The 15,832-nt window shown below is 37.1% G+C and overlaps 1 long non-coding RNA gene across 1 annotated transcript; it reads right to left on the bottom strand.

Moving 5' to 3' along the window:
• Nucleotides 1-5,546: 5,546 nt before the first annotated feature.
• LOC127507953 (uncharacterized) lies at nucleotides 5,547-7,930 on the bottom strand. The gene is made up of 5 exons (XR_007928614.1): nucleotides 7,620-7,930; nucleotides 7,077-7,497; nucleotides 6,656-6,935; nucleotides 6,437-6,516; nucleotides 5,547-6,264 (listed from the first exon to the last, which is right to left on the bottom strand). It is a non-coding gene; the product is annotated as an uncharacterized LOC127507953 (long non-coding RNA).
• Nucleotides 7,931-15,832: the final 7,902 nt, after the last annotated feature.

Genomic DNA, 15,832 nt, shown 5'->3' with positions numbered 1-15,832 from the left:
GCTTTTGTAGAGATGTTCTGCTAGCTGCGACATCATTATAAATACAAAGGGAACAAAAACGTTTGTGTTGTTTACATTATATGCACTTACGCACCGATTGCCAACAAAACACAGACATCTGATGCAGCTTTACTCACCACCACCGATCTGCAAATCCAGCGCCGAACTGGGACTTGTTTACAAAGTATTCATCACCGAAATCCCGGGAACAAACAAACATACGTGCGCAACTCCGTTACTGCCCCAGAAAAACAAACTTCATCCAACGCTGGGTTCTTTGGGATGCTCAAAAAAGTAATCTTTCCCTCACAACCAAAAACACACTCCTTCATGACAGGAGCTGCGTCTCATTTCGGAGGCTGCGTCCTCCGGAGGTCGCATTTGATGGCTGCGTACGTCATCAAGGGCCATACTCGAAAAAACTCTCTGAAACCATGTTTAGCATGAGAATGCAACTCTTTAACAGCATAAGTCAGAATGCATGAAATAGCATTACACCTCCCTTTAAGAAGCTGAATAAATGGACCATAAAATGGTCCATGCCATGTCTTAGCGATGATCTATTCACTGTTCTGTCATTTTTAAAGTGGGTTTCTGATGCAGTAATGTAAGTCATATTTTGCACATTTTAAGATACTGCACAAGATGTGAATGAATGTAACTCGAACAATCAATCAACAAAATAAAATGCATGGAAACATATTTAGAGAAGAAACTTCTCGTAGTTATATACTTTAGGAATTAAAAAAAAAAAGTCTGTGACAGAATAATTCATTCATAACTGGAATAATGTTCAGACTCATCCCATCTGAAATGATGCTATGATCATTCTGAAATTCCAAATCCAGAGTCGAATCGGTCGAATTCAAACCTGGACTGTGTTGAAAAGCCGTTTTTTTACATTTTTAAAATAGATCCGCAATGCAAAAAGTCTTAATGATGGAGGATCGCATATATACTGTCGTGCTGTTGTTGTCCTTCCTAGAAATGTTTTTACCATGCATCCATTACCCTCCCCCACCCGCTCCCATTGTTACATAATAACACCATATTAGTTCGTCAAAACAGATCAGTGTTTTGAAAATGTTCACCAATTTTGTGAAAAACTGCACCACAGCGAGTAACAAATAAAAAACACCCACATTTCAAAACGAGCTGACAGTGCATGCACCTAATATTCTCATACTGTGATATAAATGTCATACAATGAAATAAAATCAGAATTGAATAAGTACCTGCTCTGTTCTTTTTAATGCATCGGTCGAACCAGTTCACCAAATCGGACTGAATCGTTCGAAACAGTTCGCATCTCCAGTAAGCAAACACTAATCTGTTTGACGTGCCCGACACTCCCTCTGACTCAAAATAAAGCAACATCCCGGAGTTATTCAGTTACTCCAACAGTACACTGACTTTACCTGCTGTGAAGAGAGAACTGATGACGATGAGCACGAGCAGCAGAGCAGCTGATATGAGTGAGTGAGCATGCGCGGCGTACACAAACGAACGTACACGGCCTGTCACTGTTCTCGTTCTCGAGTCAAGAAACGGTTGTAACGTTTTTGATGTCACAGGTCCGATTTGAGAACTGATGAGCTGATGCTTTTCAAGAGAACGTAAAGCATGTTAGTCAAATTTTGTTGAACATCGGAAAGTGTGATAATATAAAACATACTGGAAATATATTTCCTTAATTCAAAATGCAAAAAGCTTATTGTGCTACATGCAACATGAACATAAATATTTTGTACACAGGTCAAACTAATGTTGAGAAATAGTTCTAATTTTTTTTTTCTATATTAATGTTATTTAAAAAGCATTACAGTAAAAGTTTTGCAGTTGTGCTTTCATGTAAATTTTTTTTAAAGATGGGAAACAATTAATTGTTTGTAAAACTATCAAACTAAACATTTATTGGTTTCATAAATAATCCATGAACAGCTTATTTAATTTCTAAACAAGGTGATATAAAGATAAAAAAACGATGTAATCAAACTACAGCGAGCAAACAAGGGACTCCTTTTGAATCGCTCTGGCGGTTCTCGAATCTCAATCTTGTTCTCGAGTAGAATGGGTTGCAACGTTTTTCGGATCACCAGTACACAACCGAGAACCGCTTCTTTCGGACGTGTCCGATTTGAGAACCGATGAGCTGATGATACTGCGCATGCGTGATTCAGCGTGTGATCTGAAGCTACCGAACAGATGCTATGAGAGACCAATCTGGCAAATATGACGATATCATTACGTCATCGTGAATGACGTCATTACTTTGGGGCGTAAAAGAACCGGTGAACTGTTTTTTTTCAACTGGTTTATTGAAATGAACTGTCCGAAAGAACCGGTTTGCAGAAAAGAACCGAACATCCCATCACTATTCTGCATTTTATTCAGCTGCTGCTAAAGCGAATAGCGTTTTGGACTTTCTGCGAGAGAGCGCCCTCTGGCTTCCAGTATGAATGAAACATATATTACACGAGAGTGAGCGCTCCATAATGTTTAGATCGCCTCATTTTAGTTAAGAATAAAACGACAAGTAATGCATAGACTATCTTGTCTCTTTGAATTTAAATCAATATTTATTCATTTATTTATTGGCCTCTATGTGAACACACTTGCCCGAAAAAAGTGCGGGGGACGAATTTACGTTTTAATAAAAGTGTGGGGGACACGTCCCCCGCGTATTCAACACTTCAGGTGTTCACACCATGCCAGAATTGCCATAATTACAAGATTTCAACTTGTAATTAAAGCTGCAAGCAGCGATGAAAGAGCCCTCGCACCCGGGCTCACCGCCACCCGTTGACCTTAGGAAAACAGTGAACAGTAGGCGACATGCATGTAAGCGAGTAAATGGCAAAGTCATTTCAGAGTGCCACACTTCCTGCTGCCAACAGGTGGCGCTTTGACTGTAACTGAATATTGCCATGTAGATGTCTTCAGGCCAGGACTGTTATCAAACATGTGAAGTTTGGAGCAGATCAAACATTGTATGCCTGAGTTACAACAACTTCCTATTTTGTGGCGTTAATTGCATTCATTAACACTTAGCCAAGTGTATAATTTAACGTGTTTCTAGCTTGTTTAGCACTTTGGCATATTGAAATGTGTTTCTGGGAGTGAGTTGCAGTGTAAAACATGTAATTTCCTGTTACCCACAGGTGGTGCTATGACTAACTGAATATTGCCATGTAGATGTCTTCTGGCCAGGACTCTAATAAAACATGTGAAGTTTGGGGAAGATCGGACATTGTATACCTGAGTTACAACAACTTCCTGTTTCATGGCGAAACATCAAACTTTGTCAGGCCGGCACAGACACACCCTTCATCGAAAACTCTAGATCTTCACAATTTAACGTCTCAAAGGTCTTCAGATTAGACTGACCAAATATGATGTTGATCTGATTAAAGCTCTAGGAGGAGTTCATTAAAGTACAACGTCTGGAAATGGCAAAAACTGCAAAAATTTTGCAAAGAAAATTCAAAATATCTCAATTCCTGTTAAGTTTAGAGGCCTTTTTGTATAGGTATTGGGCTGTTACCTCTGTCTACAGTTCATACTTGTACGTGAAATGTAGCACGAAGGGCGCTTGATTGAAATTTTGTAGGTGGCGCTATCGAGCCATTTTGCCACACCTCATTCTGAAACCCATATCAGATGTAAATTTTCACAACTTCTGATGCGTGTGCAAAGTTTCATGAGTTTTCGAGCATGTTTAGGCCCTCAAAAATGTGATTCATTTCGGAGAAGAAGAATAATTGGCCGAGCAATTACAATAGGGTCCTCACACCATCGGTGCTCGGGCCCTAAAAAGCATTCATGTCCTCATCCACATGCTTTTTCTAAGCCGTTTTCCCAGGCTTTTGCACACCTTATCTGATCGCTTCTCAAGACGACCACTGACAATCACATGAGCAGATGACATGCAGCTCCTTCATAAATGCGATCTAGTCTCTATTTAAACGCGCACACACCACTGGTACATTGATACATGATCATGGAACACTTGGAAATTTAACTTGGAATTTTAAAATTGTGATTTCCATCCATGAAAATAAATAAATTAAAAACTTCAAAAAAAAATTAGATCTTTCAGAATCTGCAAAATATCAATAATTAAAATAAATAAATAAGAGAGATCAAAAAAAAATTTTTTATTTCCCACTGCAACAAAAATGTTTTATTATAAGAGATGTTTACATATAGTCCACAATATATAATAATATCTGCATTTACACAAATGAAGCAGTTCAAAAGTTTACGTACACTTAACTGATTCTCAGTACTGTGTGTCATTATGATTTTTTATGACAAGTCCCAAGTTTGTCCTTTCCAGCATATTCTGCATATTTTAACCCTTTTCAGCAGTGAGTATGATTTTTAAGATCCATATTTTCACACTGATGACAACTGGGGGGTAAATGTTTTTATTTTGTCTTCTGGAAAATATTTTATGTAGCTTTTGTACTAAAACTTGCCTAGAGAATTTAATTGAGCACACATTCATTTTTTTTATTTCAAATTAAAATGTCAGAGATAATGACCCTCTTTGGAAAATTGTTAGAGTTGGTAGGGTCCACTTAAGTGCAACAGTCCCGCAGCTTCCACAAGTATGTTATTCAGTTTTCGTTCTTTGCACATTTGCCTTTGCAGCTGGGGGAGACTTATCTCAAAAACACATGCATAAACCTTCATAGTCCAGCTATATTTTCGATGGGAACTGTGTAGTTCCCATTGAACTGACATTTTTTTTTTCTTTTCCCAAATGTTCCCCACATTTAATGGAATGAACACTGTTTCAGTTCAGCGATTCTCCGTCGTAACTGCCTTCGCCTGCTTTTCAGCCAAATCCTCTCCTGGGCTTTCTGTTTCAGGCAGCGTACGCACATATTCCGCGGCCTTGGTCAAGATCACAAATCACTGTTAGTTCAGTGTCACTGTCTTCACCCATGTGTGCGGTCGGCTTTCATCAAAATTTCAACACTGATCCAGCACACTCTTTAAACACTGAAATGTCAATCTCAACCAAAATGATGCTTTGGACCAAAAATCTACATCGTATCAATGTCACCATGCTATCTGGGTACTTAAGAACACATAGCGTATAGAAAATAAATTGTAAAAAGAAATGTATTTTGTTCAAACATGTTTATTCATGAAACTTACACAACTTAAAGTGCACAACAGAGGAAAAAAAACATGAAAAATCAATACAAGTATAAAAATGTCAACTTTCTATTAGAGTTTTAACAAAATTAGTTTGTCTTTGAGCATTTTGACACTCTGACCTCTGCAACTTTTGGTTGCCTGATATAAACATGAATACCTATGACAGGTACACGATTAATAAAGTGCAACAAATAAGACTTGAATAATGACAAATACAGATCATTAACAACAAAAGAAGAAATGACAAACGTAGATTGAAAACATGAACAAAAAATGACAATAGCATCTGTATGTACAGAATAAGAATATGATGACTATGGTTACAGTGACACCAAAAAATGAGATCCTAAAAATTCAAATTCTAAAAAAGAAAGTCAAGTCAAGTCACCTTTATTTATAAAGCGCTTTTTACAGTGCAGATTGTGTCAAAGCAGCTTTACAGTGATAACTGGCAAATAATTTTGGCTGCACAGCAGCTCTAGAAGAAAATGGTGTCATTGTCCAGCTAAAGTAAATTCAGTATTGATTTAGTAAAAATCAATAGTTATTCGTTTAGTTAATTTATCTATATATCAGCTCTGGAGAAAACAGTCATGTCATCGTCCAGCTCAGCTCAGTTCGCATACAAAAGGTGTCAATGCAGGCAGATCAAAAACATTGTTGAATATCAAATGTCAAGTGTCCCCAACTAAGCAAGCCAAAGGCGACAGCGGAAAGGAACCCAAACTCCAACAGGTGACAAAAATGGAGAAAAAAAACCTTGGGAGAAACCAGGCTCAGTCGGGGGGCCAGTTCTCCTCTGGCCAACAGCGAACAGTGCATGATTACGATTCAGGCAGCATTACAGGTCATAAGTCCGATTGGGATAGCAAAAGTCAAAATATTTAATCCAGCTCCATCTAGTTGAAGACTGGATTTATCACGCCGGTATGGGATGGTTTGTTGGATGTGAAATGCACATAGCTTTCATGTTCAACATCTGACATACAAAATGGAATTATGGAAGGGAGCCTGGAGTCAGTTGTCCGTGTGGTTGTTGGTGAGGAACGAGCTGTCTCTCTCTTTACTGTCAAACAGCTGCGACTCTTCTCACTGTCAGAGATCAAGAGACAGTGTAAGCATATACTGATATAGAAAGAAATATGAGTAAGAGAAGAATAAGATGAATTGAACACACAAACTACATGAAGTCCTCAACAAACAAAGCAAATTAACTGATGTCATGAAATCACGAGTCGGATGAGTTTTGTTTTAATTTAAATACCTTCGTCGTGTTGATGTGAATATGTCTTGCAAGCTTGATCCAGCGTGTGCCCCCCTCTGTCAAATTTCCCCATGGTCCTGCTGGAAGAAGAAGGTTTTAGGGGAAGTGTAATTTTGTGGACTGAAGTTTTGAGCACTTGGAGAGCATAAACACATCCAACACTAGACAATGAACCAAATAAACTGATATACGGAGAGAAGCAATGAACAGGTTCATTACTGTGTACTGTGCATCATGGCACATACTGTCTCCAGTTGTTAAAAGGTGGGACGAACGCTAAAACTTCTTCTTCTTCTTCTGAGTGAGCTGCTGATGTTTGGTTATTTGTAGCTGCAACGAAGAAGAAATCGCAGATTAGACTCAGACTGTCTGTGTGAATCGAATGATTAGTGGAGCATATAAAACAGTTGGTTGAACTTATCTTGGCTGGAGAAGTCAGTGATCTTTCTCTCTCCAGGACAAACAGATGATGGGCAGCAGGGGTTTCTGTCACAGCAGACTGTAATAAAGACACGTTACTGATGTGACTCTGTTTGTGAGTGTGTGAGAGTGTGCCATTTTGACAGAACTCGTGTTTATGCAAACATTCAACATAAAATGAAAATTATATTATATTATGCATAAAGGTTTGTATCATTACCTGGTGCACTTCCACTATGAATATTGAAAGAAAAAAAATATCTGTATTGGTGGTCTTTTTTTACTTTTTTGTGGCTAAAGAGAAAAAAGTAGGCAAGGAGAAGAGATATGTGGCTTGGAAATTAGCCCGCTCACATATCTTTGAGTAACCTACTAAAAAAAAAGGGGAGCCGTTCAGGGCAACTTGGAGAGCAAGAGAGGTGGTGTTTTGTGGCTGAAAAGTAGGCACAAAAATAATGTGGCTTGGAAGTAGCCCGCTCACATTTATTTTTGTAACCCACAGAGCCGCAGGGGAGCTGTTCAAGGCTACTTGGAGTATTTCTTGAGTATTAGGGAAGCCTGTGGGACGTTAGACGTCCATCCTTGTTTCTCCACCCAGGCCTCCACTTGTGACTCAGACAGCTGACACCGACCGAAATATTCTATAAAGACAAATCACGAGAAGCATTAGCCATTGTGGTTACATGTTCTATGAGATTTCACTATTTGTGCAGCCCTGACATTACATATATGACTGTCACAGAACACGTATGTGGCTCCTCACCAAGGACACGCTGTTCACGCAGCTTGAGCTGCTCGCTGCGCCAGCGGTCGTAGCAGTGCCTCTCGTGTTCAGCGCACAGTTCGTGTCTGCGTGCCCTTTTCGGAGGAGGCCCGTCAAGAGTCACTGGGCAGGACTGAACCAGCAAGTCAAACGCCGTCTGTTCATCCATCCTTTTCTCTTGGCCAGAAGCCCCACTAGACGCACCTCTATAAGATCAAAGAATAAAAAGCAAAGAAAGTGCTAATTAATGAAGGCTTTGAGTAGCAACATCACAATAATCTCATTCGTTAGATTTCAGATTGCATACCGTGTTTTTGCAGTGAGCTCATCGACCACAACCTTGGCCAGGAATGCATCTGCCGGAGTTTTCATCCGATAATACTGGGAAAACTGGAGGTGCGTTCATTACAACCAGGCCCTTCTTCTGCATCTCCTCTAACAACCTAAGGAAATAAAATACATAACAGTGAATACACACACACACACACACACACACTCTCTCTGAGTATTGCACTGCAACAGGACATGACAAAGGAGCAAAGCATAAAATTTACACACCTGGCAAGAGGATCAGCAGTTGCCAAGATGTCTCGAATACGCTGGTAATCCCAGAAACGTCCCTTGTGGGTAAATTCAGACATCTCTTTCTTGGCTTCAATCACAGTGGCCTTTATCTCTGCCTCTGTGCGGTCGCGCATGCACGCCGTCCTGAGGTGCCCAGGAAGGGAGCGTGGAGCCTTCTTGCAGTGAGGGCAGAGAAAGTAGATCCTGCTGTGGAAAGAGCTGTGCGAACAATAAGAAGACCAACAGTGGTTTAATAATGCATATAGATGTGCTAAATAACAAGTAACTCTTCAAAAACAACCACAAAAATATAAATAAAACACAAAAGTTGTAGTGCCAAGATGCAAATGTGTATGTTTGTAGATCTGCACATCCTGTGTGGCCTGAAAGCTTTGTGTCACCGACTCAACTATCCCCAAAATAACATTACTGAATTTTCACACACTTAGTTTAACAGTAAGATCTTTTAACAAATAAAAACAAGGCAGCTACACAATGTGTGTGTGTGTGTGTGTGTGTGTGTGTGTGCGTACCATGAAAGGGTGCTAAATAATGCAGTTTTTATTTTTTTACGCTGGTGTGCGTTTGTGTGTTGTACAGTCAAATATGTATGTGCGCGCATGGGTGGGCGTGGGGATATGGGTGAATAGAAAACTGATTGGCTACTTTAGATTCATCACTTTTTCCACACATGAACAATGACATTACAGATAGTTCATGTTTAAAAACAGGCTGAAAATGACTAAACGCTCTCTAAAACACCTAAATTCAATTGAAACATTTGCAAAAGGCCTAAAACTACTGAGTAGGGATGGAGAAATGAAGCCTCTCAAATCTTTGAAGCTTTTCTTTAAATGTTTCGTCGAAAACAATGATATCTTGTGGCAGGTAAAATTTACAGCAGCCATAAACCTGACTGCGCAGCTCCGTTGTTTTATCCATTAAGCACAAATAAAAGCCAGATGACGCTAAATGTGTTTTCTGATAATATAATTCACATATTAAATTGTGGCAATAAGTTAAATGGATCAACAAAAACAATAATTATAATAATGCTAATAATATCTACTGAGTTGTTTGAGGCAAGTAAATTGTGATGTTATTTTATTGTTTTTATACTGGTTATATGACAGAACATATGATAATATAATATAGGCTACAGGCTTATATATTTAAAATGGTAAGTACTTTCTATCTATTATCTGACTACACCGCATAGAATGCTTTACTTATTTATTTATTTTTTTTCTTGTTTCCAGTCCAAGAATCTAAAAAAATATTAAACAAAGAAGCATTTACTAGATAATTAAAAATTATTGTGTTGTTTTCTGAAGAAAAAAACAATCAAAATTAAGTGAGTTTTTGCTTGAAACAAGCTAAATTATCTGGACTGGAAACAAGAAAAAAGAAAAACTGCAATCTGATGTGCTTGTGTAGATAGGCTAGATGCTTTGTGAATTTTTTTTATTTTTTTTTTTTTATTTCTGAGCGGCTTTGTCCCGAAATGTGCGTATTGTTCTCAAAGAAACATGCTTTCAGAAGCCATTTCAAATGCTGAATATCCAAAACAAGCTGTTACTGGTCACAAAGAACAGATAATTCTCCAGATGATACTGAAAACAACTCTTGTAAGTCTTCACAGTCACAAGCAATAGACTGATTTCCAGATAAAACTGAAAAATAGCTGTTGGTAACTTTTCACAATGATGTCCAGATGAAGCGGTAGAACAACTGTAGCTTCCAGCAGACAGGCACTACAAAAATGTACGTTTTGTGTCTTTGAAAGTTACCTATGCATCGTCAGTTTATGAATAAATATCGATCGATCAGAACCTCTTTGTCTTACAATTGGAAAAGGTCTTTTTTCAGCTTTACTGCAAGCAGATCAGGCCTAAGAACATTTATCTGTGTTCTCCATGCCACGTCGGGTATTTCATAATAATATATTGTATTTATAATGCAATGCTAATCGGAATAGCTTTTCTCATTGTGCAGAATGGTATTTAAAACACTTGACTTGTGATATAAAGTAATTATTTATTTATATATTTTATTTTCAGTGTAATCTTTTAATCCCGTATGCACCTGCCAGGTTGCCACCTAGCTGTTATTACGAATAATTTTTAAATATAAAGCTCATGGAAATGTTTCTTTTTTCATTGCATTGATACAGTTTCAAAGATGGTGAAGTGAGAAGTTTGATGAAAGAAATGAGGGATTTAATCTGCTTGAATACAACATCGTCAGTAATTATAATAGAGACAAAAGAAAAGAATAATTTGAGCCATAATCAGGTCGGAGAGGTGTGAATGTGTGCAGGGGACTGAAACTGAACGGGGAAGTTTGCACCACATAACAAAAGAATGAATACACTGAATGGGTGCGTACAAGATGGCAATAAGTCATGCTATAATCAGTTAGCATTTTAGAGTCTTTTCAAAGTAAAACCACATGACTTGATCTTGAAAACATCATAATTAAACTTCTCATCTGCAGATTTGAAATATAACATGGTCAGACATGTGGCTTTAGCTGCAATGCATTTCTAGATTGCTACAAGACCAACTTCAATTTTATTTTCATAAAGATATTTCATAAAAAATAAATTTCGAATAACTTTACAAAACTTTGAAGCTATTTGTAACTATTTTTTTTTTTTCATTATGACAATTAATTATGACTTTACAATAAACTGCATAGTGTCTGCTTTCAAATGAGAGCATACTTATAGTGCAAAGGGTTCATGAACTGTATCTGTTTTAGTTTGGGTATGTCATTTCTTGGGATTTATTCCAGGGGGGAGGAGTCAACATCAGTCAACATCACAACAACAACAGTTGCGGTGAAAAAAAGAATAGAAATGCCGGGAAAAGGGTTAAAAAAAATTCACGTTCTCATTAATACATCTTTATTATATGATTTAATATATGGTGGTAATATTTATACTGATTAACTGATTACACGGTGGAAAACTGAACTTTCTGAATAAAAGAATGAAACTTTTCCTTATAAAATGTTTGTTGTCAGTGGAGTCAGTTTGTGCTGCATCACACTAAGTAAATAAGTCTGATTACACATTGGCAAAGCTTTCCAAATAAAGAAACATGTCATGTGACACTGAAGACTGGAGTAATGATGCTGAACAACAGAAATAAATTGTATATTAAAGTAGCCTATATTAAAAATAGAAAACCATTATTTTAAATGGTGATTATATTTCACAATACAAAAGCATCTTTTGTGAGCTGTAATGTGTGACTCCATTAACACTCGATGTACTGTCGTTTACACATTAGAGATGAAACTGATAATGACTGCATCATCTATTCAACAGCATTAAATGCACTCTTCGTCTTTTCTTTTGTAGATATGCTTAAAATTTCACTCTTTACCTCTTACAGAGAAGGTTCTGTGGAAGTTGTCGGAGGCATAAGGACCCCACCAGACAGTTCAGCGGACAGACGTGGTCATTTCACCAAGATCACTCTTCTTTGGGCGGCGTCGCGGCTGAAGACATGGAGAGAGCCAGAGATGTAGAACGAAGCAGCTCCAAACCACATTGTCTCTTGTCTTGCTTAGACTAAACCACTATCTTCGGCCCATAAAAATAAAGATTCCAAATGAAAAATTTATTAAGAATGAGAATCTAGAAGGAGTGATTCGTTATTATTGTACAAAAGTGTGAAAACAACATCCATCTTATTAATTCATCAAACTTTTAAATCAAGGTTATTTTTTAAGGTATTTATTGACTTGATTTCACAGAGATGAAATGGTGAGCAGAAGAGACTTCTTTCAAAAATCTTAATACAACTTTACAAAGTTGTCCTGGTTGTATAGACATAGTTAAAAAAAACCCCTCATATATATTAATGTCTTGGCTGTATTGGTCTTACATAACTAGAACAGTCATATATGAACTGTTTTTAACATTTATAGCAATGTTAAAAAAAAAAAAAACTGTTGTGTAGATTTTTTTTCAGGATTCTTTGACTAATAGAATGTTTGGATCCTGGGCCACCTAACATTGGAATCACGGAAGCATCATCACATATGGTTTTTGAATTGAATTCAAAACATCTCTCTGCAGTCTGAAAATGAACACATTAACAATGGAAATAGAGAAAGCTGTTTATATACATTGATTTTTAACAACTTTTAAACAAGTATAGGAAATTAATAATGACTACAGAATATACATATGGCTGTTCTAGTTATGTAATAGAACAATACAGTCAAGACATCCATATATATGTTTTTTTTATAACTATGTCCATTTCTTCTGATTTGCTACTGAAAAAAAAAATATTTATATAAATGTTAAAAACAGATTTTTTTTTTTCAAAGAATCCCGAAAAAAAAAAAAAAAAAAAAAAAAACAATTCTACACAACTGTTTTTAACATTTATAGTTTATACAGTTGTGTAGATTTTTTTTTTTTTCAGGATTCTTTGACCAACAGAACATTCAAAAGAACAGCATTTATTTGTAATGTAAAAACCTTAATACAACTTTACAAAGTTGTCCTGGGTGTATGGACATAGTTAAAAAAACAAAAAAACTCATATATATGAATGTCTTGACTGTATTGGTCTTGCATAACTAGAACAGTCATATATCAAAACATTTATAAAAATGTAGATTTTAAAAACTGTAGATTTTTTTTTTTATTTCACAATATTGTTGTTTTTTTTCCCCTGTCATGTCTTTATTACTTTGCAATCTAACGATTATTTTTCTTAAATGAGACCGATGATGTATGCGGCCTTCGAAGGGTGCATCCCCTGAATTGAGACGCAGCCACTGTTGAAAAAGCTCTCTCGAACGAAGCGTGTTGATGGGCGTGCTCTTGCTCTCGCTCTGGGTGATGGTATTTTACACCTCACAATGAATATCAGTCAATTTTATTACGGTTACTTTTCTTAAATAAGACATCCTTGATGACGTACGCAGCCATCAAATGCGACCTCCGGAGGACGCAGCCTCCGAAATGAGACGCAGCTCCTGTCATGAAGGAGTGTGTTTTTGGTTGTGAGGGAAAGATTACTTTTTTGAGCATCCCAAAGAACCCAGCGTTGGATGAAGTTTGTTTTTCTGGGGCAGTAACGGAGTTGCGCACGTATGTTTGTTTGTTCCCGGGATTTCGGTGATGAATACTTTGTAAACAAGTCCCAGTTCGGCGCTGGATTTGCAGATCGGTGGTGGTGAGTAAAGCTGCATCAGATGTCTGTGTTTTGTTGGCAATCGGTGCGTAAGTGCATATAATGTAAACAACACAAACGTTTTTGTTCCCTTTGTATTTATAATGATGTCGCAGCTAGCAGAACATCTCTACAAAAGCTGCACGTGCTCGTGACTCTTTAGCTCCGCCCACGGCACTGACAGCAGACACGCCTCCAGGAGCTCGGCTTTTTTCCGAAAGACTCGGTACAACGTATATAAATATGGTAAAACTAAAGACTTTTCGGCGATATGAAGGATGCACTGTACACGGGTTCTGTCTAGCGCACAGACGCGACTTTGAAAGTATTCAACAGCATTAAATGCACTCTTTACCTCTTACAGAGAAGATTCTGTGGAAGTTGTCGGAGGCACAAGGACCCCACCAGACAGTTCAGCGGACAGATGTGGTAATTTCACCAAGATCACTCTTCTTTGGGCGGCGTCACGGCTGAAGACATGGAGAGAGCCAGAGAACGAAGTAGAGTCTCGAAGCTTCAGATATTCCTCTTTAAAATAAAAACAGTATCAGCTGTTTGTATAAAAGTGACCCACATTTGGATTTACCACTGAAAATGTGTACATTCAACCAATTTACTGATGGGACCGCATTAAGATCTCCATATCTCTGAGATTGAACCATCGAGAGCCTTTAAAATGAAGATACCAAAAGAAAAGTTTGTTAAGAACCAGAATCTAAAAAGGATATCCTTCTGAGACCCAGAAAAAAAGTTTTTTTTTTTTTAATTTAGATAATAGGAATATTGATATATAATTTCTATCGCAGGGACGCGCAGAGAGATCCTCAGGGGCAGGGGCTCAAATGTGAAAAAGGGGCAAATCTTTCCGAAAGAATATGAAAATTCACTCACCCCGTCGGTAAATTTAATTGCTATAAAGTGATGCATGTGTATACATATAGTAAAATTGTGAAATATTTTTACAATTTAAAATAACTGTTTTCAATTTGGATATATTTTAAAATATAATTTATTCCTGTGATCAAAGCTGACTTTTCAGCATCATTACTCCAGTCTTCAGTGTCACATGATCCTGCAGAAATCATTCTGATATGATGATTTGCTGCTCAAGAAACATTTATTATTGTTATTATTATCGATGTTGAAAACAGTTGTGTACAATTTCTTTTCAGGATTATTGAAGAATAGAAAGTTCAAAAGAACAGCATTTATCTGAAATAGAAAGTGTTTGCAACATTATAAATGTATTTACCAAGGGTGCCAATAATTCTGACCACCACTGTATAATATATATATATATATTTATTCATTAAGCCTGCATTTATTTGATCAAAAATACAAGGGAAAAAACAGCAATATTGTTTAAAATAATGGTTTTCTATTTTAATATACTTGAAAATATCATTTATTTCTGTGATCAAAGCTGAATTTTCAGCATCATTACTCCAGTCTTCAGTGTCACATGATCCTTCAGAAACCATTCTGATATGATGATTTGATGCTCAAGAAACATTTATGATTATTATCAATGTTGAAAAAACAGTTTTTCAGGGTTATTTGATGAATAGAAAAGTTCAAAAGAACAGCATTTATCTGAAACGGAAAGCTTTTGTAACATTACTGCTACTGTTCGAAAGTTAGGGGTCAGTATTTTTTATTTTTTTTGAAAGAAATTAATACTTTTATTCATCAAGGGTGCATTAAATTGATCAAAAGTCACAGTGAAGATATGATCAAAGATGACTAAAAATAAATCTCCATTGTTTATCCTTTTGATCTTTAATTCATAAAATTAGCAAAAAACTAACCTTTCATTGAAGGAAAAAAATTGAACGTGGGGGGGAAATCACATTATGAAATAAATGTTTTTCTCCAATACATATATAATCAAGCTGTCCTTGACCTTAGTCTTGCTTGGGATCTTCCTGGCCCAACATCACAACTGAGTTCAGCCTCTCCATCAAGCTCCATGCAGAACAGTATAAATGAATTAAAAAAAATTATGAATTGTTTCAATTACTGATTATGCTACATACCAGTTTTATGGTTTCACGAATAACTGTAGCAGTCTCGGGCGAACCTCCTAGAAGTACATGGACTATTGCTTGGCTGACTCCAGCCATCCGAGGTCCACCATGTTGGAAAGAGTGTCCTATCATGCGTCCTGCAACTAGGAACAGAAATTGTGATGATGATGATGGAACAAGATGACCTGGTTCACCTTCAAAGAGACATGTCCTTGCAGTATTAAAACAATGGGCTTAAAGTAATGCCGTTCGGTGGCAGAGCAGTGGTGTCCAATTCAATTTGAAGAGGAGCTATGTAAAGAACTCCTTTAAAACCTTGTGTTGCTGTCTTCAAATGCTTGGCACTGTACCCATCCTTCTTATAAAAAAAAAAAAAAAAAAAATGCATTGCATCCTGTGGTGGGTGAACGCTCGACTGGCC

Source organism: Ctenopharyngodon idella, unplaced genomic scaffold (assembly GCF_019924925.1).
Source record: "Ctenopharyngodon idella isolate HZGC_01 unplaced genomic scaffold, HZGC01 HZGC01CH25, whole genome shotgun sequence".
In the NCBI taxonomy this organism is placed as follows: Eukaryota; Metazoa; Chordata; class Actinopteri; order Cypriniformes; family Xenocyprididae; genus Ctenopharyngodon; species Ctenopharyngodon idella.
The sequence above is the reverse complement of the archived record's forward strand: the minus strand, read 5'-3'. Positions and strand labels throughout refer to the sequence as shown.